This window comes from Aulonocara sp. 'chitande type north' Nkhata Bay, linkage group LG3 (assembly GCF_057382095.1).
Source record: "Aulonocara sp. 'chitande type north' Nkhata Bay isolate Kocher_YH1m ecotype deep benthic linkage group LG3, A_spYH_male_GT1.1, whole genome shotgun sequence".
In the NCBI taxonomy this organism is placed as follows: Eukaryota; Metazoa; Chordata; class Actinopteri; order Cichliformes; family Cichlidae; genus Aulonocara; species Aulonocara sp. 'chitande type north' Nkhata Bay.
The window spans coordinates 72164091-72191388 of NC_141346.1; the positions used below are offsets into that span (position 1 = coordinate 72164091).

The 27298-nt window shown below is 39.0% G+C and overlaps 1 protein-coding gene and 1 long non-coding RNA gene across 3 annotated transcripts in view; both read right to left on the minus strand.

The window, feature by feature from the left end:
- The window catches only part of LOC147336918 (protein NLRC3-like), a 1139417-nt gene that overhangs the window by 966925 nt on the left and 145194 nt on the right, over window positions 1-27298 (minus strand). The gene's annotated exons all lie outside the window — the stretch shown is intronic.
- On the minus strand, window positions 6656-8878 carry LOC147336943 (uncharacterized). Of its 2 annotated transcripts, XR_015128561.1 has the most exons (4): window positions 7964-8878; window positions 7206-7245; window positions 7013-7059; window positions 6656-6700 (listed from the first exon to the last, which is right to left on the minus strand). It is a non-coding gene; the product is annotated as an uncharacterized LOC147336943 (long non-coding RNA). The 2 variants fall into 2 exon arrangements; XR_015128560.1 differs by lacking the exon at window positions 6656-6700 and having other exon boundaries at window positions 6720-7059.

Consider the following 27298-nt stretch of genomic DNA (forward strand, 5'->3'; position numbering starts at 1 on the left):
TTTGGAATCAAATATATGTGTCAGTTGGGCCTAGTGCAGGGGTCAGCAACCTTTAACACCCAAAGAGCCTTTTGGACCCGGTTTCCACGCAAAGGGTCAGGGTTCGGGAAAACACTGGGAGCCGCAAATACTTTGTGACATCTAAAATGAAGACAACACTGTGTATATTGTTTTTACCTTTATGCTTTGTGTGAACAACTACAGTGTGTTGCTTATGAAATCCATGAAGTGCTACAGAGAAAATTACATTTGATTTATGTAATGAACACATTTTGAGCTCTTAAAGAAATATAACAAAGGAAAGCTGAACTACAATGATCCATGTAGCAAACACAAACTGTTATATCGCCTTTGGGCTTTTGGAGCCTTGACCTGACTTTTAAAAAAAGCGCGTTCATGCAAACATCGTCGGGTCTGCCGTGATATGTTTACAACGGGACTTCTGCTCCTGAACCTCTGCGCACAGCGTCTGCAGGTCGGGGCTGTACGAAGTCACTTTATCTCTACAGGACTGTAAGCTGTCGTCTGTGAGGCGTGAGCGTGTTTGTTTGAACACAGTTCACGGTGGAGAACAGCTGCTGACATAATGTGGATCCAAGATCCATAACTGGCCTACCTGGGGCTGAAAGTCTCCATAAATGCAGGCGTTTCGGCGGCTACACCGGCTTCCACGAGTGTGACGCTTATTTTGAGAAAATAATAGAATATAAATGTATTTTTATATTTCAATATCACAATAATCTTCCAATGTAGAACTACAAGTTAAAAAAGAAGTAACATAAATCAAATCCACTTCAGCTAAATACTTCTCATTTATTTCCATCTTACATGCTGTGACTGCAGCCATTCCCACATCTCTGTGAATGGGACTCATGGACATGGATCAGTGGTTGTTGATCAATGGTCCTGAGAATCTGCATAATTAAGATGAAGGAACGGAGCTCCCAGCCCATCGTTCCTGCAGCTGCTTTCAGTCTTTATGCAAATGTCCTGTTTGTAAGACTGAAACCTGCAGCTGAGACTGAAGACGTCACCTGATGATGACGACACGTTTCTCCCACAAAACGCTGCGTCCAGATGAACAGAAGCAACAGACTCACTTTCCTGGATGATTGAGATGCATCAAGACTTCATTGTGTGTTACTTCTCATTCAGCACAGACACATTATTCCTGTTAGGTCATGTCAGCTGTCACTCAGTACAAGCACAACTGTGAACAACACAAACTTCTCTTCAATGTGTCACAGAAACACTAAGTGTGAGAGCCTGTATGACACACAGGACAGACTGTAAGCTCTGCTGGCTGCACAGCACTTTGTAGCAGTTTTCCAACATGTCCTCCACCCGTGATGTCAGTGGTGGGACCCCAGTCACAGCACTCAGCACCACCTCCTTTAAATGGATTTTATAGCAGTTCCTCCCGTTACTCGGTGCAACGCTTCTTAAATGTGTTTTTGCAGGATAAAACACAGCAGGTGGTGTAGAGAGGACGTCAGCTGACGGAGCAGAGGGAGGCAGACTGTGGATAAATGACAGAGTGAGAGGAGAGCAACCATGACAGAAGCACAGGTGTGGCAGATAGAAGTGGCTTTATAGACACTTATTGTCAGTCCTCGTGCATGCTGTGGAAATAAGTGTCTGTGTCATGAGGTGACATGTGAGCTTATCTTTGGTCAATAAAGCTGAACGACCAGTTTTCACTTTGCTTGTTACGCTTGTTTAGTGACGTCTGGGTTTCTGTGGAGCCCGAATTTTGATGAGTTCTGGTGAAATCATCTGAGATCATCTGAGCATCGGTGAAGAGTCAGCAGAGAAAGTGTGGGACAGAAGTTTGCTTTGGACACATGGACTGAAATCAAAAAGTAACAAACAGGATTTCCAATGGACAGTATGGAGAAGTGAAAGTACACAAAGGCTGTGCTGGAACACGTGTGTTACACTTTTTGACAGCTGAGAACAAAACACAATATTTTGCATCATCTCTGCAGTGTCTCTTCTTTCCTCTGCTGTTGTGCTTTTAGCTCCAAACTGTTTCAAATGGTTTGTCAGCAAGCTGACCTCTGACCTCTGCAGTACTAACTCCTGACCCGTACAAAGAGCGGGCCTTTCTGACCTTTGACCTGCAGCTGTATGTCTCTCAGTCTCAGTTCTTCTCTCCGTCACTGATGGAGCAGGTGTAGTTGCTGCTGACAGTCAGTCGTTTGTTTTCTCAGAGTGAGGCTGAAGTCTGAACTGTTCAGAGCATCAGGTCTCATCAACGTGCGCTGCTGTAACGCCGCTTTGTCCTCTGAGATCACCAGGTATGAAACCTGAGTGCTGACAGAGCAGCATGTTCCCCCTCATTCACCTCCACCACCACAGCCAAGGCATGCTGGGAAACTGAGGACACACAGACGGAGAACTGAAGTGTCTGCTGTGTGTTCATCTCAGAGTCCTCACAGGTGACACATTAGCTCCAGAACACCAAGCCAGGTGTTTGAAGCCTGACAGGGATTCTTCCCATCCAGAGGGAGGATTTAGCTGCACAACAATGAACATTAGTGTGTAGTTTAGAAACACAGACTGTGCCTGCACTGCATCTAGTGAAGAAAAGTGTTACTGCCAGAGAACGAGGCTCCTTTAAAGCAGCTGATATTAAGGTTGAAAAATCAACAATAAGCTGATGTAATCAACGTTTCACAAAATGGTCAGCAGCTAAAATCTGGAGCCGTTCTTTGGTGGTAATTAACAGTTTGTTCTTGTTAGCTAATTATGTCATTAAAGGTAGCAGCAGAAGCCTTGTGTTGAAAGCCCATTCACTCACACATTCACACAGTATGTGTGTGTCTGTGTTACACTGTGGACATCCCTTCTGTTGGAGCGCCATCTTGTGGCAGGTTTAAGAAATGTTCTTCTTGTAAATCCAAACTGATGCACCTCCATAGCAGACTGTGGAGGCTTTCAGTGACATGAAGACTTGATTTATACTGTCATATTCTCCTGTTACACAAAGCACAGCACGCTGAACATGGATGAACTGAAACTCCCAGCATCTGACTGAGGAAAAGCACAAATCATTCTCACACTGACTCCTGCTTGATTTTAGATTTGCTTTCAAATCCTCACACTTTCATATGAAGCACTAAATGGGCTCCAGACTGTTTATCTCAGCTTCCTGTCAAACACACTGCTGCTCACACCGAGGCTCAGTTTACTCCTCCAGCCTGGCTTAACCTGCTGTCTGTTAAAAACAGTCCCACACTCCTCTGTTTAATCCTTCTGATCAGACTCTTTGATTTTGTATTGTTTTTACCTGAAGTTGTGTTTTTGACATGGTTCTGTCTGTGAAATAAAGCTCACACACACACTGCTACAGTCCTTCATACACTTAGAAACGAAGCTGCTCCTTTCCTCAGTGCTGACACATAAAGAAGAGTTGCTTTTATATCCAACACGTCTCTGTTCCAGAAAACAGCTTCAGCAGCCTCTGAGTCTGAACTTGGAGTTGGTTATAAGCCACAGGCCTGTGTGCACAGCAATGAGGAAATATAATGCAGTAAGTGAAACATGGATGTGTGGAACAGATTATCCCAAAGGTTGATTCTGTTCATCTGGACGTTCTCAGTGAAACATTTGGTCTCTCGGTCAGGTGACTCCTTTAGTCTCAGCTGACTGCAGCTTTCCAAACCTTTGTCACTGGATCACTCACTTCATCTCCAACGTGTCCCTGACACAGACAGCTGGAGCCGTTACAGCAAAATCATTGATCATCGTTTTTAGAACATTAGCTGGTGTTGGTGGGCAGGCTAGCAGTGCTAATTGTTAGCACTAGTTCTGCTGCTCTCCCTTTGTCTCTGTTATTGTTGGTCTTTAGTGAACAATAGAAAGTGTCTTCATGAGACTGTTGCCTAATGTTCAAATGTAGATAACACCACCTGCACCAACCTGTTACACAGCACAACCCTCTGGTGTAGCTTTGCCCATACGGTAAAAAAATATATTTTAAAATACATTTTAAAATATATTTATATATTTAAAATGTATTTTAGCACATATATTTTTTGGCCATTTTTTGTATATTTTGAAATATATTAATAAAATATATTTCAAAATACAATTTAAATGTATTTAAAATCATTCAAAAAAATATAAATTTAACCCTTCATATATTTCTAAGAAAACACATTCACATGTAACATCTGAAAGAAATCTTTATTTGATGTTTAAAACATACATATAGCATATCAATCAAGCAAGGAATATTCATTTTATAAGTTTATTCTCATTACATACTTAAACATTCTAAAAGAAACACACACACATATACATATATGTGTGTATATATATATATATATATATATATATATATATACACACACACATATACATATATGTGTGTATATATATATATATATATATATACACACACACATATACATATATGTGTGTATATATATATATATATATATATATATACACACACACATATACATATATGTGTGTATATATATATATATATATATATATATATACACACAGTCTCAGTTCCCCCAGCTTTCACTGCAATCCTCAAAGCCCTTCTGGACACGCTGGGAAACCCCTTCCTTACCCCCACTGTAACAAACAAAAGTCACAGTTCTATTACTTTTATCAGAGTTAAAATAAAAATGTGATTTATGTTAGCTGGCTTCATTTAGCAAACAGATATTTCTGTTTATATAGATACAGATATTAATACAGATATATTTTACGCATAATTTACCTCTTTTTTTTCCTAGATGGGAAGTCTATCCAGTTCACATTACAGTAATGCTAACACCCCTTTTGGTCGTCTCTCCTTACCTTCCAGCATTCATAAATCTGTTGACCTTCTTTGTCTGAGACCAACCACTACAATGCATCATCACCTATTTGTATTGGTAACTTACTTTACAACCTATTTTAATGGTTGCAAAGTAAGTTACTTGTGCTGTATGCAATTTTAGATACACAGAAAGTCTTCACTTACTATATATGGCTGTCATAGTGTCCTTATCAAGGGCAGTTCTTCACTCTGCGCCGATGTCCGTTTTGCTCTGTCCTCCTATAAAAAGCATGAACATTTGAGTGTTTGACTAGTTTTAGATTTCCAAAAATTAGATATTTGTACAACTAAACATTTGAACTACAATTATATGCTATTGAGCGATACTTTTATGGGTAATTTTTGGTAAAGAAACTGGTGACAGAGTTGTAGGCTTTTTAAAGTACTATTAGCTAACCATTTGAACTGACTTTCAAAGCTGATTACCTTTTAAATTGCTGTGGATCAAAACCTCCAGTGGGAAGGCGGCCATTAGAAGAACACGCACCATTGAACCTGAAAATAACAAAAACAAACAAAAAACAGAACAATATATAAGAGGGTAATAAATCTCTTCTGAAGCAATATAGTTCATTTTGGGTGAAAAACAAAACATTCCTCTAAAATATATATACTGACATCAGCAATCAACATCATGATTGTAATTATTTCCTTTTTAGTACATCTACTGCTGTTTGCATGTGTCAAGCACTACGACTGTATCTATGCATATAAATTCACCATATATATCCAGCAAAAATGTTTTGTTATAGGAAAACAAACAAAGGCATTCAATCAGAGGTGAGAAATTAATTGGGAATATGAATTATAGGTGAACTATTCTTTACCTACTAGCAATCAAGCTTCTTTAACCAAGAAGCTTGAAATATTTGAATGTAAAATAAAATAAATAAATAAATAATAATAAAAATAACATGATGTAATTAAAATGCACAACTTACATTAAGGAAATCTGCATTTGTATCCACAGGCTAAAAGTAAAACAGTAAATGTGTTAGTGATAGTACAGGTATTTGTAAAAAAAAAAAAAAAAGAGGCAGTAACTGTGACGCTTCTAGTGGGATGCTAAATGCAGAGATTTATATTTACAGTATAATACTGCATGTACGGGTAGCTGTGTTGTGAACTGTAACTGAATATTAGAGAATCTCAGAGAAATTAAATGTATTTATTTTTTTAATTTATCAATCATAAAACCGTCTGTTTTGAAGGCCTGTTACGATAACGACTTTTTGTTGGTCGGTATATTGCCCCATAAACAATTGCGACAAGTTATGTCATTGTCATTTTAAGACCATTTTATGTCTTTGAATGTATAATCATAATATAACACCATAATAATGCAAGATCTACACACTTTCAATTGACAAACCAACATCTAATTCTTAAAGTATTTAGATCATTGAAATTAGGAATCAAAATATTAGATACCTTAAAAACTTGAATAAATAGTAAATTTTCTAACAAATAGAAAACAATGTTATTTAATGTTATTGTTTTGTTATCATTATATTTTATTTTTGTAAATATAATGGCAGATAAATTACATCATCAACAATTATTGAGGTCATGTACATGTACTGTGTGTTAAGTCGATATATCGATTATTGTGATAGGCCTACTGTTTTGGTATCATAACGAGCTTGTCAAACATGCATGACCACTAAACAATGTCTAAGCAGTAGTACTGGTCTGAATGACAACAAACATAACTAGTGTTTTGGAAAACCTGTTAGAAAACAGTTATTTCAATAATTATGATTAGCATGTGACACAGACACCGCATAAAAAACCACAACAACAAATACTTACTTTAGGAGGATGGGGGAGGGCAGCATGAGGTTGAGACTTTGACATCTGTAAGAAACAAATTCATGTATTACAAACAAGTCACTTAAAAATACATTAATGTGGCAGACTGTTCCCTGTTCAGATGCAGTGTATAAGTACAATCAGGGCTGTCACAACAATGGGGTGGGGCCAAGTGGCTGCAACCCTAGGTACAATGTGCAGGTATATATAATTACATATAATATATGTGAATAAAGCAAGAATCTGTTTAGGTTAGTCACTGTGCTGACTGATGCTTGCTAGGTTTATATGATTGCAAACTGCACAAAAACAACAACAGCAACAACATTAATGACAATGACAAACAAAATTACTTACATTTATGTAAATCTCACATTAGGAAGATCTGCATTCGATTTCATGGGCTGAAATAAATAGGCAGAAACATTACTGCTAAAAAAACAAAAAAACAAAAACTCTAAAAAGCCTAAAAATGACTTAAAAAGCAAGGAAATGTGGAACATTGTAATTAGCGAACATTAATAAAGCATAACTGTTCTTTCTTTCTAACCTTGGTAAGTACTCTGTAGCCAGAAGGAGAGGTAGGATTTCTGTGAAAGCCAAATTAAATGTGAATAGGCTTTGATAGTTATTGAGAAGGCAGAATAATAAGAAAAGGCAAAAGTACGTCACAATATAATTAATTAAGTTACATATTTTGATTACCAAATTATGGAAGCATGGAGCTGCCACCCAGGCAAAAGAAAAATAGAGCTATATCACGTTATGACGTGAAATGTTTATTGTTCTAACATTATGCTTTTCATGTTTGTATAATACAGTGGTTCTTAACCTTGTTGGAGGTACCGAACCCCACCAGTTTCATATGCGCATTCATTGAACCCCTCTTTAGTGAAAAATAAAGTGTGTTTTTTTTTTCAAATTAGACGTAGATATGTTTTTTACTGGTGCACAAAATGAGCCGTGCACGTCACAGCGGAGGCTCTGCCGAACCCCTGAGACCAACTCACCGAACCCCTAGGGTTCGATCGAACCCAGGTTAAGAACCACTGGTATAATATAATATCACGTTATTATAATATACATAATTGTCACGTTCGCACAATATTGTACGGACGTGATAATTATGTACATTTTTCGTACAATGTTGTTCAAACATGTTGTTCAAACATGATAGTATATTGTTAGAACGATAAACTTTTCACGTTATAACGTGATATACTTATATTTCTCTTTTGCCTGGGTGGCAGCTCTACGCTTCCGTTCCAAATACACGAGAATAAAGTAATATTATATGGGAAAAGGCACCTGCTAGCTTGATGATGGAGGCTTCTTAGACTGGCCACCCGCCTTGGCTTCTTGTCGCCACTCCACGAAATAAAGGTCCGTTTCCTCCATGCCGGCTAATTATTCATCCTCATTAAAATCTCGTATATGTTCAGTTGGCAGAATTGAGAATTTTACATCTTCCAACCACTTAATTAACGCGAACATAATCGGCTTGTTTCTTCCCGTCTCCTGTATCCGGCCGTTCCTCTCGCTGTCAGATTTCGCGCCTCAGAGACGTCGTTATTTTTCAAAAAAAAAAAAAAAGAAGAAAGAAAGAAAGAAACAGCAACAACTACTAAAGAGAGTTTTTGCACGTTCATTGCACATTTGTGGGAATGTTTAAATATTTTATTTTTATTAATTACTTTTCATTATATCTTTATTTTTTAAACCACCGTGGCAATGCGCATGCGCATACACTCCTGCACGCAAAGGGCTTTGGAGTTGACGTAATGTCGCAATGCATTGTGGGAGCGCAGCACCATCTTGGCAGGTCACGAATCAAAACAAGATTGCTACGAACCATTCTGAAACGTAGCTCAAAAGAAAATGACGGTATAGAGACAGATTCTGTCCAGATGCAAAGAGACGGTACTTGATTGTTGAAATGTGGACCCGTATGAAATATAGCCGTGGAGTAGAAACCCTGAAGACCAAACCGCTATTGACTTAGCATGATCTACTCTCATACCTTGTCTGTGGAGTCAGAGCATACACGGCGCACCAATTTCGCAATTATAAATCTCTGGAGGCGCACATCCAATTCACCAAGGACTGGGTACAAGATTTGGCTATTTTTAAGCCTCCACGTTGTGAGTACGCCGTCATTCAAGCAAAGGTAAGTCAGCTTGAGTACTGCGAGTAAAATGCGTTTGATTCCCCCCAGCATTCAAATTAGTGCTAGCAAAAATTCATTCATGAGGGGGAAATTACAGTGAGAACATGTAGAGGCTCTGTTAGAGGGATAACATAGTGAGTTCAGTGCATTGATGTGACATTGTCCTGAAGGATTTAGTTATTCTTTATGGTTAAAGAAATTGCCCTAATTAATTCATATTTATTATAAATAATCCTAATTACACATCTTGCTTCCTTGTTTGTGTCCTGTGTCACTAAAAATACATTCTGTTTTAGTTTTATACATTGATTAATGACCTGCAGAATCTCCTTGTCATATTAGGTGTCCATAATTGTCACTTAAAGTTGAACTTTATGTTTTCTCCCTCTTGAAAGTGATTACATCCTTGCATTACATACTTTAGGTTCATTTTTTGCTGATAGGTTTCTAAAAAGAAACATGCAGATTTAGAATATAACATGCAGCGTTCTATAGATGGATACATAAAAACACTTTATTTGTTACATTTATGATAAATGGATTTGAAAGTAAATAAAACACATTTGTGTCGGCCTTGGCTTATTAAAGTTCTTGTCTTTAAATGAACTTTGTCTGTGTGTGTTTTAGGTCCTGCACTCTTAAAGACTGAATTGCAGCATTGCAGCCACAGGTCATTGTGAGCATCACAGGGAAGGTTGAAGCCGCCCACTGCAGCTGTATGGCTAGAGTCGTGAAGACTTGCAGCCATGTCACTGCTCTTCTGTTTAATGTAGAAGCAACAGTGAGGATCTGTGGCACAAGGACTGTTACAGATGAACCTGCATACTGGGTTTTGCTGGGTAATATGACCAAGATACAGCCAGAGGTTGGCCATAAGATAGACTTCTCCTCTTCAGCTGCCCAAAAAAAGGTTCTTGATCAAAACATAAACAGACCATTCGTTGTGACAGGTAAAAGAAGCCATCCTCAAAAAAGAAAAGTTCCACCTGCTACTGTGGAGGAGTTGGATCAACTGATGGGACAATATTTTTCCAAGCATAGTTCTGTTCTGAATAACCCATAATGTTTTAATTTAGGGGGCCATGTAAATACTTTGCATTTACTGAATATGTACTTACTAAATACCACTGTTCAAAAATTGAATAAAGAAACAAAGAAATGTTTGCCTATTTTTAATTAAAAGCACTTTGTCGAACATCACATCAGTTACAATGTAGAAAAAATGTTATGTATAGTTTACAAATGACAAAATGTTCACATAAAATCATGACAGCATTTGTATAATATCACCCACTACTAGCATTCTGTAATTTACTGTCTCTTTTGAAAACTTATCACTACATAAGCAGCACAAGACTTAAGAGTATTTAACAAAACCTTTTTTCTGTGGTTTTACTACCACACTGGGGCACATGTTCACCAAAAGGCAGCAAACCTTTGCCATCTTATCCAGGAAGGTCACCTTTTTACCCACACATGGAAGAAGTAATCTGATTGGCATGGTGGTATGTAGCATGTAGTTTGAAGCATGGATTTCGTAGTGCCCCATGTGTAGTGTTGGAACCCAGTCAGGATTTGTTTCATTCATTTCATAGGCTGGTTTGTTGCAATAATGCCAAATAATTAGCAACTCTATAAATAGAAGGTAGTTCTGCATGTTTGTTCTAAGTTTGTGCTATTGAAAATAAAATTAACAGGCTATAAATAATAATATGAACTTATTTAGAACTTACCTGAATGAAAATACTGGAGCACACCAACAGATATCTGTGGCTGGTAGAGAACTGAATATCAGCTCGTCTCGCAGCTGCTATCCAGGCTAGATGCCTTCTTTTGGTAACATCCAACACATAAGCTCCCTCATGATGCTTCCAGGTGAGGAAACAATGAAAAGAGAGCCTGTTTTCAAGCTTATTCCTTTGTCGGTAGTGCAATCTAACATTACAACCGACCACACAGCAAGCATTTGTTTGGCCTGCTAATATGGCGCCTTGACCAAAAATCGTGGCTACGCCCCATCCCGTAAGATCACGCTCCAGAGCCCTATTAACGTACGGATCTAGAAAGAAGACGCTGCATTTTTAACTCTGAGGGAGATGGAGAATGAGCCTTTTTCCAAAACAGTGGTGTGTGTTCATTTAAGTACTAAATTGTATATATTGTCAAAAACTAAAGTGTACATAGCAGTTGTTGTATCTTGTTTACTGTATCACTGACAGATAATTTCAAAGTCAATGAACGCTACATTATAGTGAGATATTGTGTAATGTGAAATACTGTAAGCAAATAAAATGTCATTTCCAAAACTTGCATATGATCTGCAATTTGTAGCAGATCTACTGACTGTCACAGAGCAGCTGGAGCAGTCTCGAATGCAGGTCAGTCCACTGCTGCCCCCTGTGGCCAAGTGCCATAGCTACTGCTGGATGAACTCGTGACACATCTGCACCTGTTTCTATGAACACATTGAGTCTGAGTGGCTGCACTTACACTGGTGCATTCAACATATTGAAAGATGGCAGCAATGTGGATTGTCAAGACTCAAACCAACCATTGAGCAAAGACAGCAGCATCACTTGTTTCTGTTTGTTATACAGCCAGATTTACTCGTGACACACATGTGCAGCTGCTTTATCACCTATTCTGAATTTGTTTCAAGCACAATACATTTGTTACACATGTTGGGATATTGTGTTTGTTATAAATGTTATATACCTGTGTGGTATGTGACTTGTGTTGCCATGACGCCAGGTCTCTCTTGGAAATGAGATTTTTAATCTCAATGAGATTTTTTTTTACCTGGATAAATAAAGGACTAATTTGTAACTTTCAGTGTTTTCCGGTCTTCCAAAAGAAAAAAAACCTTCAACTACATGACATGCAGTTTTGTATTTGTTTTCACCTTATCATACACTTGAAGTTTTACAAATCCCCACTTCTTTAGTGAATATCATTTCAGTCTCAGACAATCTCGTTTCTCTTACAGAGGTTGAATGCACCTTCTGCGGATGGCGGTACCACACAGTGTGCGTGGACTTCCCCTGCACAGAAGGCAACTACAAATGCTGTGAATGCTAAATAAACAGAAACAAATGATCCCTGTTGTCTTTGCTTGATGATTGGTTTGAGTCTTGACAATCCACATTGCTGGCGTTGCATCTTTCAATGCCAGCAATGGCAGGTATCAGTGCTCAAAGCTTTTGTGTTTGTTTCCAACAAGTTGCCCACCTCGGGAAACAAAAATGTGTTCTTTTACTTGTCAGATGAACATATGAGACACTTTGACTCTTCAGTGCAGTGTGGAGCCTAACAAAGATCTGTTTTGTGTCCCAGCTGATCAGCAGGAGGAGGAGAGTCTGACGGAGCAGCAGAGGAACATTTTCAGCTACTTGGACTCAGCTCAGCCACTACAGAGGAAACAATGAGCTCAACACAGAAGGTGACAGACAGAGCAGGACCATATGACCAAAGATATTTATCACCATATACATTTGAACATTTGCCATAACGATGTAGCTGACGATAGAATTGACAGCAGACAAAATACTTTACAGCTGCACAACTTTATTAAAAAGCCATCAATGTATTTTCACTGAAACAAGCAGCTGTTGTTTATGTGCATTAAAGTTATATAAAAATGTAACAGTGCAAATGCAAATTCCTCGCTGACAGTTTAACCAAAAGGCGTTTCCAGTGGAAACTGGCCGACACATCCTGAGCATAACCATGTATAATATCCACTAAACTTCAGAAGAGGTTATACAGTCGTGGCCAAAAGGTTTGAGAATTGCATAAATATTGGAACCTGGAGAAGTTGCTGCTTAAGTTTTTATAATAGCATTTTGCCTGCACTCCAGAATGTTATGAGGAGTGATCAGATGAACTGCATCGTCCTTCTTTGCCATGAAAACGAACTTAATCCCCAAAACGCCTTACCACTGCATAGGGCTGCCACAAACGATTATTTTGATAGTCGACTAGTCACCGATTATTTTTGCGATTAGTCGACTAATCAGATCATCATCCATTGGACGTAAAACGTACAGCTTATTGCACCAGCAGCATCTGCTCTTATATAACTATCATTAGCTTACAGCTTTAAGTGTTTAAGGTATGTGCTAACTAAAAATAAAGACAAGATGGTAGTTTATTAAATTTTAATTAAATGTGCAGATTGTTTTGGTGAAGTTTAATAAACTCAGCCGAATTACTCAGGAACAAATAAAATACTGAAAAAAGCCAAACAATAACATTTTTAAGTTTATCTAAGTGACTTATATATCATGTTTAACCTGAGTAGGGCGGTGGGTTTGAAAACGATCTGCCGGGAGTCCGGTGCTCTCATGGCCCCCGGCTAGCTATCGAGCTAGTGGGTAACAGACTTCTCCGAAAACGTCGGAGCGCTTTTGAAAATATGTGATGTCTTGATAAACTGAGCCGATATTTGAGGTTTACACAGCTACATTCTCGCCTGAAAATATGTTAAACGTTTATTTTGTGACCCAGAAAGAATAATAAGAGTAATATTAAAACTAACTAGCTGCCGCTATTGTTGGAAACTGCGCTGGGCCGCGCTATGAATTCTGGGACAGAGCTTCTTCTTCTTCGGGGTTTAACGGCAGCTGGCATCCTTGTACATGCAGTGCTGCCATCTTCTGTTTCAATCCGTTATTACACTCTTAAATCCTGCTACTTATTCCTGCTTTTGGGATCTTACAAAGCTTCAAACGACGCGTCGACTATTAAATCAGTCGTCGACGATTTTGATAGTCGACGTAATCGTGACTAGTCGACTAATCGTGGCAGCCTTACCACTGCATTTCATTGCTGTCATCAAAGGACCTGCTGAGACCATTTCAGTGATCGTCTTCTTAACTCAGGTCAGAATGTTGGCGAGCACGAGGCTGGAGATCATCATGGCTGTATCCCGATTCAGGTTCTGCAGCTTTAAAGTCCTCAAGGGCCGCGTACTCAAAGACCGCTAAGGCCGAAGTGCGAGGCTCGTAGGTTCGTGAAATGGGACGTCTAACCTCCGTCGCGCTGCCCAGGTTGCCTAGCAACCATGATACTAACAGTTATTTATATATATATATTTATATTATTTCTGAGAGTGTATCATGTAACACTATAGATCAACTTAGCTCAGAATATATAAAGCATATAAACAGTTACAGCAATATGATGCAACAAACACAGCAGCTGCTGATCCAAAATACTCAAAGCTTCATAGAACTGAAACCAACATTTATTTTTAGCTCCATCCTGCTGCTGATACATACTTTAGGTTTCTGAACATTAAACTTGTTGCTGCCTTTCATAGTGTGTAACTTGAAGGCCCTGAGTACTTTCTCCTACACTGGAAACACTGGGATGATCACATTATTTGAACATTACCTAATAAGACTGATTCAGCACAGACAGTTATGTTAAACTTTCCTAGCAGTCCTTCACAAACAGGGAACAGTCTGTCTATTCTCTCCATCTGTCAGCTGCTGCTGGCTCTTCCTCCTCCTCTTCCTCACACACTGCTGAGTTTGTCCTGGTGGATCATCAGGGCTGCAAAGCCTCACAGATGATGTGCAGCAGTGGCTCCCTCAGTCTGTCCTCACTCTGGACACTTGCAGTCGTCACACATGGAAATCAAATGTGTGATAAGCTGCAGGATTCAAACACAAGTGTAACTTATAAACACATGTTCATACTTTTATTCCACAATCAGAGAGAAAGAAACAGAGAGAGAGTGCAGGACAGACAGACAGGTGACAGTCTCAGGTGTACACACTGCTACACAACAGCACCAGAGAAGCAGGATTTAGTGTTTGTGTTATTACGAGTGTAAACAAGAAGAGTTCCAGATGGTGCAGTGGACACATGTGTGACTGCTGTGATTAAAGCATCTTTCTTTCAGCTTAACGAGTGAACCGTCAGCTCGTTCAAACACACGTTAAAGTGCGTTTGGCTCGACACCACTGAACAGAGGCAGCAATATAACATAGCTAACATTAACAGTGCAGTGAATCCTGCTTGTGCCGTGATGTTCAGGACTGCAAACCAAGCAGCATCACTGACTTTCAGCTTGTTGTGTTTGTGGATATATGACTGACTTTAATTATCCACAAAATCATCAAATTCTCTGTCAGATTAAGGTCGACTATTGAACGGCGTATATTTTAAAGGCTTTAAAACCAAGTTAACGCTGAAAGTACAAACATCACTAATGTCACATAACTCTGCCGACAAGGCATAGCTATGGCTATGAAATGCTCTTTGTGTATCACTTCTTCATTATGAAAGATGTCATTAATGCACTAGTAATGTCTCATCTGGAGTATTGTTCAATCATTTGGTCAGCAGCTAATAAGACAGATCTTAACAGACTTCAGTTAGTCCAGAATAAGGCGTCCAGATTAGTGTGAAGATGTTCATACTATACTAATATTGATAAAATGCATAATAACCTTTCTTGGCTTCCTGTACAGGCTAAAATATTCTATGGCTTACTTGTAGTTCTAAAGAAAGCAATTCTGTTAAACACACCACATTTATTCTGCTCAGCTGCATATCCAGATGAAATACATCATCATATTACACAGTTTTCAACAAGCTGCAATTTAGTAAATGCTCGAGTTAAAAGTAACGTTTTGTAAAACTGTTACATTTAGAGCAACTTTTAAGTGGAATAAGTTGCCTTAAAAAATTAGAGAATTATTCAAAACTTCAATGAACACTTAAAAGCCGATTTACAGAGCTTTTAGTTGTTGTAAATATTGTAAGACATGATTTGTTTTTGAAACTTGTGTAATGTGCCTCAATGTTATTGATATTATTATTATTATTATTATTGATTGCTTATATTTGAACAATTGTGAAACCTCACTGTGGATGTAAGAGTGAAATTATGTGGATATCTTGAATCCACTTTATTGTGTAATATTTTATGTGAGTATTTGACGGAAGACGAGCAACATCTGTTGTGGAAGCTAACGGGGTTCCTTTAGAATAAACAAACATAGGATTTATTATCACTGAATAATTCTGTATAAATCTATACAAATTATAGAAATATGTAATAGGAAACAACAAAATAATCTAAATTATAAAATAATGTGTGTGTGTGTGTGTGTGTGTGTGTGTGTGTGTGTGTGTGTGTGTGTGTGTGTGCATGATTTTAGTGTTTGAACAGTCATGAATTATCTTTAACAGCAGGTTGGATGTAATGTGTTAGAACTACCAGCAGGTGGGGATAAGAGACCTTTAAGGTGTTTGGTGCCACGCTCCACCTTCAGGTTTAAAACTAGTGTTAATGGAGTTTGAAGGTTGAGTTTGTTCCACGACTGCATTTCACTCACTGCCTCTGTTTGTATCTCTGTCACTGCAGGACCAACATGGAGCCAGAAGTCAGCGCTCTCAGGAGGCCGACAAACCTCACAGAAGAAAGGGAGAGAAAAAACACACCTGTGACGAGTGTGGGAAGGGTTTTACTGTGAGGGCTAAACTAAAACAGCATCAGGTCATCCACACTGGAGAGAGACCGTTCAGCTGTGACTTGTGTGGAAAGTCTTTTTCCTGGAAGGGTTACCTAAAAACACACCAACTCATCCACAGTGGAGTTAAAGCGTACAGCTGTGATCAGTGTGGCAGAGCTTTTACTCACAGTAGCAACTTACAGAGGCATCTAGTTACCCACTCTGGAATTAAGGCATACAGCTGTGACATCTGTGGAAAAACTTTCAGCCAGAGAGGGAACCGAAATACACACCTACGCATTCACACCAGACATGATGTGTACTGCTGTGAACAGTGTGGCAAAGAGTTTATAACTCACACAGACTTACAACAACACATGTTTACCCACACTGAGGAGAGACCTTATCAATGTGACCTGTGTGAGAAGACTTTTAAATCTCCACGTCACCTGAGACGACACCAACAGATCCACACCAGAAAGAGACTCTACAAGTGCAGCTACTGTGAGGTTTGTATTTATATTGTTATCTTGTCATTTTAGCCTGACTGTTTGGAACAACTCTGCTCATTAAACTGTGTTAGCATGTTAGCAATTCTACTGCATGGAAAAGCAGCTCTGAGTGATTATTCAGATTTTCCTTTCAGTTATGATTTTAGTATTACTGTAGTATTATGGTGGTAGTATTGTAGTTATTGCAGCCCAGTAAACTGAGTGTGTTAACTGAAACAGTCAAATGTAGTTGGACGTGTGCAGAGATGCTCTTTATTTCAGGCGACGTTCAGGATACAAATGTTGAAGGACTGACTTACACTGTCTTTGTGTCTTTGTTTAGAAGCAGAGCGGCACAGATGGATCCAGTTCTCAACCCTGTCATCACTGTGGTGGTGGGAAAGACTTTCATTGTGACCTCTGTGGAAAAACTTTCAGTCAGCAAATTACCCTAAAAGTACATCAACGTAGACACACTGGAGACAAACTGAAATACTGCAAAGAATGTGGGAGAAGCTTCACCACACCAAGTGAGTTAAAACAACATGAACTGATTCACAGTGGGGTTAAAAAGCACCTCTGTGATCAGTGTGGGTCATCCTTCACCACTGCAAGGGACCTTAAATTACACAAACGAGTCCACACAGGAGAGAAACCACACAAGTGCAGACACTGTGAGAGAAGCTTCTCACAGTCAGGTAATCGTAACATTCATGAACGTACACACATGGAAGGAAACTACAGCTGTGACCAGTGTGACAAGAGCTTCAGGAATCTCAGTTCATACTCTGCACACAAACGATCCCACGTTACTAATAAACTGTTTCACTGTTACCAATGTGCCCAAACATTCACCTCATTGTCTGCTCTGTGCAAACATCAGCGCGATCACTCAGGGCTGAAATCACTCCCATCACTGGATCACAGTGAATCTGAAGACACAGAAAGATCCTCTGGTTTCTGTGTCAGACTCAAAAAGCTTGAGATCAGGCTCCACAGAGTTCAGATAGAATCATTTAAACTTGTGTTGAACTGAACTGGTTGCTGGGCTGAACTTCTACATAATACAGATCTACATGGGATCTTCTTTTCTGTTGTTTTACTGAGTCAGTTTTGTCCTTTTTTCTCTGGTTTCTCTTGGTTTTGCTCGTCTGTAAATGATTGAAACTCAGTCAAATAGTTCATTGTTCTCCAGCAAAACGTTTTGGAAACTCATGTTTAACCTTTAAAACTCTGACATGTTTTAGCACACAAGGCTTCATCGGGGAGTTCACTCATGATTGGACCATGAGAACAAAGGTTTTTAGTTCTTTCAAAGAGAGTCTTGGAGATGTTTGATGTTTCTGTTTTTCTGAAACCACCTGAAAGAAAAACTATTTTTCTTGCTTTATGTAGTGTGGAAGTTTTTAATGTTTCTTCATCTGTGATGTTCTTGAATGTGTTCACGTGAAGATGGTACAAATAAACTGTCCTTTCAGCTTTAGCTCCTAATTTATTCATTATTTATGGATGTAGCACAGCAGCCGTCTCTTGATTAACACATGGAGGGCTCGGGATCTGATGGTGTCGTCTCCCTAATTTGCCCACTCAGTAAATCTCACTCATGGCCAAGAAATTGAAATAAACCTTGTTTCCCTGCTGGATAGTGATCCACTGTAACTCTGCTCCTCCTTCCTGTTTAGGATTTCTGTGGCTGAAGTAAAATTCCCTCCATCCATCACTTATCCCAGCTAACCCAAAGTGAAATAAAGTTTTGCTGGTCTTAAAAAAGCATTACAATAATGGGCATTACCAATGCAAACTGAATGATACAGAAGATGAAAGAAGAGACTTTGATCAGTTAATAAAGCTCATGATCTGGATTCATTGTGGCTGCTACACAGATACTTCTGGGTCACTTCTCTCAGTTAGGAACCTTCCTCACCAAACTGACTGTTGGACCACACCCCTGGTTTCATGAGAAATTGTTTCAGCCATGATTTCTCTTCCTGTATTTCAGAGTAAAGACTGAAGTGACAAATGGAAGCATGTTTAAAAAACACAATGTGAGAGAGACGTTGAGGTCCTTAGAAGTTACCCTGGGTTTTTCTGTCACCCTGCTAGATGTTACACACCTTGTTATTGGACTGATTTCTACTGCTGGACTACTCCTGCGGAGAGTAACAATACTCTTACTAATTAGCTCCCTTTCACACCTTTGGGGATATTTATTTTTGTGTTTGCAGCGCTGTGAGCCAGAACAGCGAGAGAAAAATCTGCAACAGCGACGAGCCGAATGCTTACGTGAATCGCAGCAGCTGCACATGTGCTACGCTGAATTAGAGGATATCTTTGCTCTGGATTTCTATTTCTACTTTTTCATTTCTATATGATTCTTCTTGCATCTAAACAAAGATGATTCAATTTGCTAAATGTTGATGGCTCTTCGTGCTCAGGTGTAAATGAGACGTAATATTTGCTCTTGGTTTGGTTCTCCTGTACAGAACCTTGCAGTACAACAGAAACCTAAAAACATTATTTGTAGTTGTTATTCTTAGTTGTTCTGCTGCCTAAATACCACAGGGTCTGATTATGAAGTTATTGAGCTGCACATACTTTACGACCTGCTTAAGTTCGAGGTCACAGCGTCTGTAGAGCAGCTGGAACATAATGAAGTCTACAAGGTTAAAGTTTTCTCTTCAGTTATTGTTCTTTCTGCTGCTTGGTTTGATGGATCTGAGAGCTTTTGTTTTTATTATTGTTATTATAATTATCATTAATATTTTACTCTCTAGAAGCTTTAAAATAGTGTTTGTGTTTGAAAAAATTGATTTAAGAATTGAACAGAAACATCTGTCCTTCTGAAAATCGCCCAAAGGCACGGAGACAAAGTCAAAGGATGCAACCTGTAACTTTCTCTTCCTTCATGTCAGGACCATCATCCATGATTTATATAAAATGCATATAGCAACAGTAGCACTTTAGTTTGGACTTTATGATTTCTGTAACTGGAAAATATTATTTTGTTTAAAGACAGAAGTGACCGCATAGTTGCAACATCAAAGGGAAATATTAATTAATTAGCATCAAGTATATTTGTTGCTTAAGCGTTTGCACTATAACTTAAGTAGGATTATAACTTTTAAGGAAGGAAAGATTTCAGATATTTAGTTCACTGTTTCAGTTATTTTATATGAAATTAAAACATTTACGTTGGTCAAATATGATGCTCTAAATCAAATAAAAGTTTGAAAATAAATGATGTATTTTTAAATGCTGCAACAAATGTTCACAAAAAGTAACTATAATTAAAACCAGTTAAACAAAATCAAATGTTTGAATCATGCTTAACCAAATGCCAGGCTGGAGAGCTGAACCTAAAGTATACGTAGAAAGATTTCAACATCTGAGCAGTTTTTAATGTTTTTATCACATATAAATGTCACAGCAGTGGGTCCTGGCCCAATGCTTTGTGTTTTTGGTTTTCTTTGACTCTTGTTTTTCTTGCTTTTTGTTCTTCTTATTTATCAGGCTCTCAGTAATCTTAGTTCTCCCTCCCTCAGTGTTCATTTCAGCCTGTGTTTAGTTTCTGTTCCCGTGTCCCACGTTTCATCGTTTCATGTCGAGTCAGCCCTGTCTCTCTGTTTCCTGTGTCTCCCCAGTCAGCCCCGCCTCCCTCGGGCACTCATGTGTGATACAGAGTAATAAACCTGACTACATTTGCTACACTCTCTTTATTACCTGTTACTTTAAAATTCATACACTAATTATGTCTGCCCATCTCTCTAATGTGAAGGTCAAAGGTCAACATCCCAGTGACATAAGAATAATCCCAAAGGGGCAAAGGCAGCGGTTAATTTAGCACATTTAGCATTAAGGGTACAGCAAGGATATACTTTTACTTATTGTGGCAGGGGTGTGGTCTCTGGCCTGCTGCAGTGGAGGCTGGTGGCGGGACGTTGGACGGCACAGGTGAGGGTGATGGAGCTCATGACTCTCCCCTTTATAGTGACGGAGGAGACTGGCGTGGGGCAAGCGTGTAGTGGAGGAAGCCGAGGAGAGAGCTGGTTTCTGGCTACAAAGAAACCAGAAAAGATTGCTCGTGGTCAAATGTCAAAGGAGCTTGCAAAGAAAAGCGTCTGGACTTCTTTAAGTTACTTGAAGACGTTTCACCTCTCATCCGAGAAGCTTCTTCAGTTCTAAGGTCAAATGGTGGAGAGTCCCAGATATAAACCTAGTGGGAGTGACCCCCCACAGAGGGACATATGTGCATGTATGCAGGCAAAGACCTGCAGTTAAAAAAAAGCGCCCCTCGACAGCCAAACCCATCTGTTCTCTAATTGGATTGTTACATTGTTGATTGACATGACATTGACCAATCAGATGAAAGGAAGAAAAATAGGGTCAAAATCCGTACTTGTAACTTGCAGGGTTTTTTTTTCTAAGTCCACACACAAATCTTTTATACACATACAAATCTTTTTTACAAGTACAAAATATTTATGACCACATTTTGAGCCCATACGAGAACAACTGAGATCATTTGTCCACAACACGAGGTTAGTTATTAATATACCGTATTTTCACGACCATAAGACGCACTGTGCTAAAAGGCGCAGTCTCAGTTATGTGTGCCCTTACTGTATTTAACACACACATAAGGCGCACTGGACCATAGGGCGCATACAAGTACCGTATGAGTATTTAAAAATAAAGCGGGAGCAAACCTGAGTTCGGTACCTTACTCACATTTCTATTGCCGGTAATCGTCATCATCAACAACACACAAGCATACAAGTGTGCGTATTTAAAACTAAAGCAGGAGCAAAACAAAGTTTGGTACTCACATTTTTATCATCAAACCCATCGAAGTCCTCATCCTCTGTGTCTGAATTGAACAGCTAAATCTCCATCAAACATGCCAGGTTCACTTTCTTCACCGTCAGAGTCACTTTCCGTGCCGTGCGGCTCCTCAGAAATGATGCCGGCTTTTGCGAAAGCTCGAACAACAGTGCCAGCAGACATGTTAGCCCAAGCATCTACAATCCATTGGCAAATTGTGGCGTAACTCGCCCGGCGCTGCCTTCCACTCTTGGTGAAACTGTGGTCTCCATCGGTCATCCATCGCTGGATGTGTTTGTCGCCGATGTGTTTGCTGCAGTAGGAGCGGAAGATGGCCAGCTTTTCCTTATAATCCGCTGGAAGTTGCTGCGCTACCGTAGTCCTGGTCCGGATGGAAAAATGGCACCGTTTCATAAAAAGTGAAAGTGAAACTGCTTTTAGCCGAATGGTGACCGTCGAAACGCTTCTCCCGCTCGTTCTTTGCTCGATGATCGCTGTCAGGGGTTTAGACATCTGTTCACAAGTAAGAGAAATAAGACACTGCAGACCGACTCAGAGTTTAAGAACGTGTACACGGGTGAATGCCTCTGAGAAGACAGACACAACGAGTACAGGCTGCTTGCTTTATTTATAGTTCAAAATGGATTACATAGCACTTCCTCTTTTAACGGAAAGGGGAGAGCTCAGGCATTGTCTTAGCTATCTAACCTCTGCACACAAACTGAAAAATAACGACACAGCAGTATTCATGCTTATCTGACATCACAGACACTGAAGTAAAGAATGCATGTATATCCTGTCTTGTCAAACATCTCAAACACTGAAGTAAGGAATGCATTGTGTTTTGTTTAACAATAGGCTTGGTTATGTGAAAATATATGAACACTAGAAAATAAAACACACTTGATTATATTGTATTTCATAAAAATCCTCTATCATTCCCTCCTGTTGTTAATATTTTTCACAGGTTTAATCAATGCATAGTCACTTGTTAGTCACATTTTCAACTTGCATGTCATTTGGTGAAAACATACATGATCATCAGTTAAAATTCATCTTCTTCAAGTTCAATCTCTGCTTGTGGTTCGTATTGGGGTAGGGAGACATATGCTAGTAGTTTTGTGGTGAACATATTGTTTACCATTCTGTGGACACAGGGCAATATGCATGTTGAGAATAAGCAAAGGAGTATGAGCAGTACTCCAACGAGTACTAGTCCTTTCATGAGCAACGTCTTCCATGACCCACTAAGAAGCCATGTGAGCCAGTCCTCTTCACCAGTGATGTAGTCCTGTCGTTGAGCTTGACTCAGTTGTCGCAGCACGTCCAGTGCGTCAGTCATATTGTTGGAGTGCACATTATCAGGAATGTATGTGCAGCAAGTCGTGTTGAAGAGCACACATAAGCCTCCTTTCTCGGCTAGTATCACGTCCAATGCGACTCGGTGTTGCATTATTGTGATGCGCACTGCATCGATTTCTTCATTCTGAGCCTTGTTGATCTTTGTTGAAGCATTCAGAAACAGTCCAAAACGGTAGTCGAGTGTCTCTATCCTGAGCATGTTTTTGGCATTTCCTGCCCACGGGAATAGAGAAAGCATTACTTTTTGTCCTTTGGTCCATGTTTGAATTCGTCTGGTACGTCAGTTCCCCAGATTGAGTCGTGAGGTTGCACGTCTCTAGTGCTCCTCTTGCGTCTCATCTGATGTGGTTCATCAAGCCTCGGGGCCTCCAGGATCCTCGCCGGGATCTTCTGCAAAGGAAGCAAAACACCTTTTCCTGTACCTCCCTAACTTATCCTATTTGGGACTCTTTAATCAAAAGCATGATCCTAATTATGTTCTTAACTTATTGACTTGTATTTATATATATTCTTCAACGTTACTCATCCCTTTAAAACTCTTTAAGCGCTGGTTTCCCGTCCGGTTGCTCGCTATCATCAACATCCTGTACACGAATTGTCGCTGCTGCAAGTGCCTCTACTCTAATCTTAAGTCACCTTTTTAACCAGAAAATCATTATAAGCGCCTATTCTACTAAAAGATCCAAAAGAAAACAACCTCTTTAATCCTTTAACCTTAACATAAAAATAACAGTTTCAGTTTTACCATATCCAAATGATCAACAAACCCCCAAACATAATCACGCATAATAAGAACCAAAAAAGTCCTAAAATGATCCTAAATTATTAAACAATTAAATTATTAAACCCTAAATTCCCCCTTTTATTTTGACACATGAAATGTGTCACAATACTATACAAAACTCAAAATGCTTAGTTTTTCCCCACTCATGCTCCAATCTATGTCATAAAAATAAACTTGAAACAGAACAATTATCAGTCATGTGTTTCTCCAATTAATGGTAACATGAGTTACATCAAAAATGTTTCCCCTTTAACATTTGGCATTCTCCCAACAATATACTATAATCCCATAATCTAACCCCAGTCAACAAAACAGAAATTTTCTCTAGTAAAAGCCAATTGTTTGTCCACATTTATGCATCCTCACTCACCCAGCCACACATTCACTCACATGCAGTCACACCATATATTTGCTAATAGTGGAGCTTCCCGCACGATCAGATTCTCCACCCTCAGCAAAATGAGCTCATTCATTTTTTTTTATTTTCCATAGGAAAATATTTCTTTATGCTTTTGGACTGGATTGACTCGCATAAAATCCTACAATTTTGGACAGGGACTTACGACCTGATCAGTCCCCACAGGTAGCTCTCCTCAGCCAATTGTAATCTGGAAAGCCCCCCTTTTATTTGCTCTCCCCGAGAATTTGTCAGCGCTGTTGCAGGCCTGCTTAGAACAGAAATGAGAAAAAATAGAGCTGATTATTAGCTCACAAAACACAAAACAAAATCACCTGACAGGTTTCCTTTAAGTGCACTGTTACAAACTAATGGGCCCCTCAGACATGTCCATGTTTCCTAAAACTCCCTCTATTAAAACAAAAACAACAACAACCCAAACCTTACTGACAGAATCAACCCATCACCACAACAACCTTAAACACACAAGTTTTGCCACCACATAATCTCACCCCCTCAATACACCGAAAGTCTCATTAAAACCACACAATTTGCACACAAAAATCACCCCCTTTAACATACTTAAATTCAGCATAAAACCCCTTTACGACAACATATAATCACTAAACTATAAATTTCCTACCCAACTCTGCACTTCTCTTGTCTGCTATGCTTCCTCTTCTGAAAGTCACAGTCACACACACACACAGGAAGCTCCTCCGTCACCACTCACTTCAGCTAATTTGCATACTGAGTCATCTCTCAATGAGTTGCTGTAACAACAGAAACATATGTTTAAACATTACCAACTCATTAAATTATTTTATTTCTTTCTACAGTGATCACTACTGTTGATCACTTAGTCCCAGAGCACTCCTAAGTCACTCTTTTAAAACTACTTTAATCACTTTTTGTTTTCATAACTCACTTTGTCATATAGCTTCTTTGAGTTCCTCAATTTCAAACTCAAATGTATTTTATGTTTGTGTATGTGAATTTGCATATGTTGCTTTTCCAGTGTGTCAGACTCCTTCATAATTTTGCCTTTAAACAGTCAATTTTCTCCTTCCCAAATTTACTAACCCAAATTTTGATTTCCCACCTTAAATAGCAGCGTTCCTTGTCCTCAGCCAGAAGTTAGGGCTCCACTTGCCACTTACCCCCTCCGCCTTAGCCCAGCGGCTTTACCCTTGAGGTCCCGTCTTCTTCACTTCATCTCACCCGTGAGTCTGAGCTCACAGGGACTGAGTGAGGCCGAGTAATCGTGACTGTGCCTGCCTTAGGTTGTCCCAGGGTTTCGAGGTGGGATCTTACCCGTCGTGGGCTATCCAGCCTTCCATACTCGCCTGATACGGGGGCCAAGTGGGCAGGGGAGGGAACACACTGGCTCTGGAAATTAAAGGAGTGTAAGCTGCTTCCTTCATTGCATCTTATATTAAACTATCCCACTTCTGATTCTTTCCTAGAATAATTTCACATATGGCACTTTGTGTATATGTGTTTTCTATTCATTAATGTAATTGTCAGTTATTTTCTCTCTTCATTTTACTTTTTTATCTGTTTGTTTGTGACGTTCTACTTTAGTTCTACTAAACCTTGATGTAAAAACAATACACCCTCTTTTGACGCACATACTCTGCAGTTTGCCTACGCACGCACTTCTCTCTCAGACTTCCTCTTTTCACACACCGCCTTGCACTCACCCTACTATCAACTTTCATAGTGTTATTATTATTTATTATTTTGTACCCGTCACACCCAATCCCTCAAGTATCGGCACAAATTTGTTTCCAAACCAACAAAATAATCAAAAAACAAAAACATACATGAGTCAGGACACAAAAAGACAAAGAAAAATGCTGCCAGAAACAGAGCAGAAGTGTGAGGGGAAACTGAGCTCACAGACAGCTGCATGTGTTGGCTTTTAATAGCATGCAGCCTCTGCTCTAAAAAACCAATAAATAAAAAATAAAAGAAAATGTGTAACATGCTCATCAACTTAGCGGTGTCCACACATTTAATTCAGCTTCATAATCCTGTAGGTTTAGTTATTATCTACAGGGTTTGGCTTATTAGTTGTTATTATAGATGTGCTCTGTATCTCAGTAATATTTATCTAGGATAAATGACAGGTTTTCAAGCAGGTTAAGTGCCTCTATGCACCTAATTGGTTTAGATATTGCCTTTATTTTCTTCATCTCATATGTCATTATACTGAGTTTGAGCAAACCTTAAGCTTGGTGCAGACTACTTCATAACAATTGTCCATCTCACATCATACTGACTAGGATACTTCTTGTCAATATTAATTTTATATCATTATTAATATCATCATCTTTTTCTCTCTATATAGTAACAATAGTATATTACAATATTTTACTAGTGTATATCACTATACTACTACTGAGACAATTTAATAGTTAGGATCATCTTACTCAGCAAACAGATAATTTATAGTTCATCCAATCTGTACAATTTGCTTTTTCTCTGAACAGGTTTGTGCCTACTTTTAGACTGGTCTTCTGTTTGCCTCATCTCAGATCCAACCTTCAGTCACATGCATTCTCTCTGTTGCATGTCGAACCAAGTAGTTTATTATTATATTTTATTTTGTATCCATCAAGGACGTGAATGAGCTGCAGTCTCACCCACCTCCAGGATGGAAACATTTATCTTTTCACACACTTTCCTTGGCTGTACAATGATACAGCCTTAATCTACCTTATGCATCTCTCTTTTTTTTTTTTTTTTTTTTTTTTAGAAAAGGTCTTCATATGAATGATTTCCTTTTATTTATTTCATACAATCTGGGCATGATGGGTCATAAATGCACTGATTTTTGCAGCCACGGCCACTATCTCTATGTGACATAAAAAGGGGATCGGTTAGATGCTGTTTTGTCACATGTCCTGAGGCTGATTTCACAATTATAGTGTTTTTTGAAAATGTTACATTTGGGACTTCTACAGTTAAAACAGTTTTACAAGCTCCTGTGTCTCAAAACATTTTTTTTTAACGGCACACCTTTCACATATACTACAACTGCTGGTTTGGCTTCTGACCCTAGCAGCAGTTGTTCTATATTGTAAACTTGCGCTTCATCTGTTTCACTTCCTTCCTCTCCACGTCTTCTACGTCTGTCATCATCACTTTGA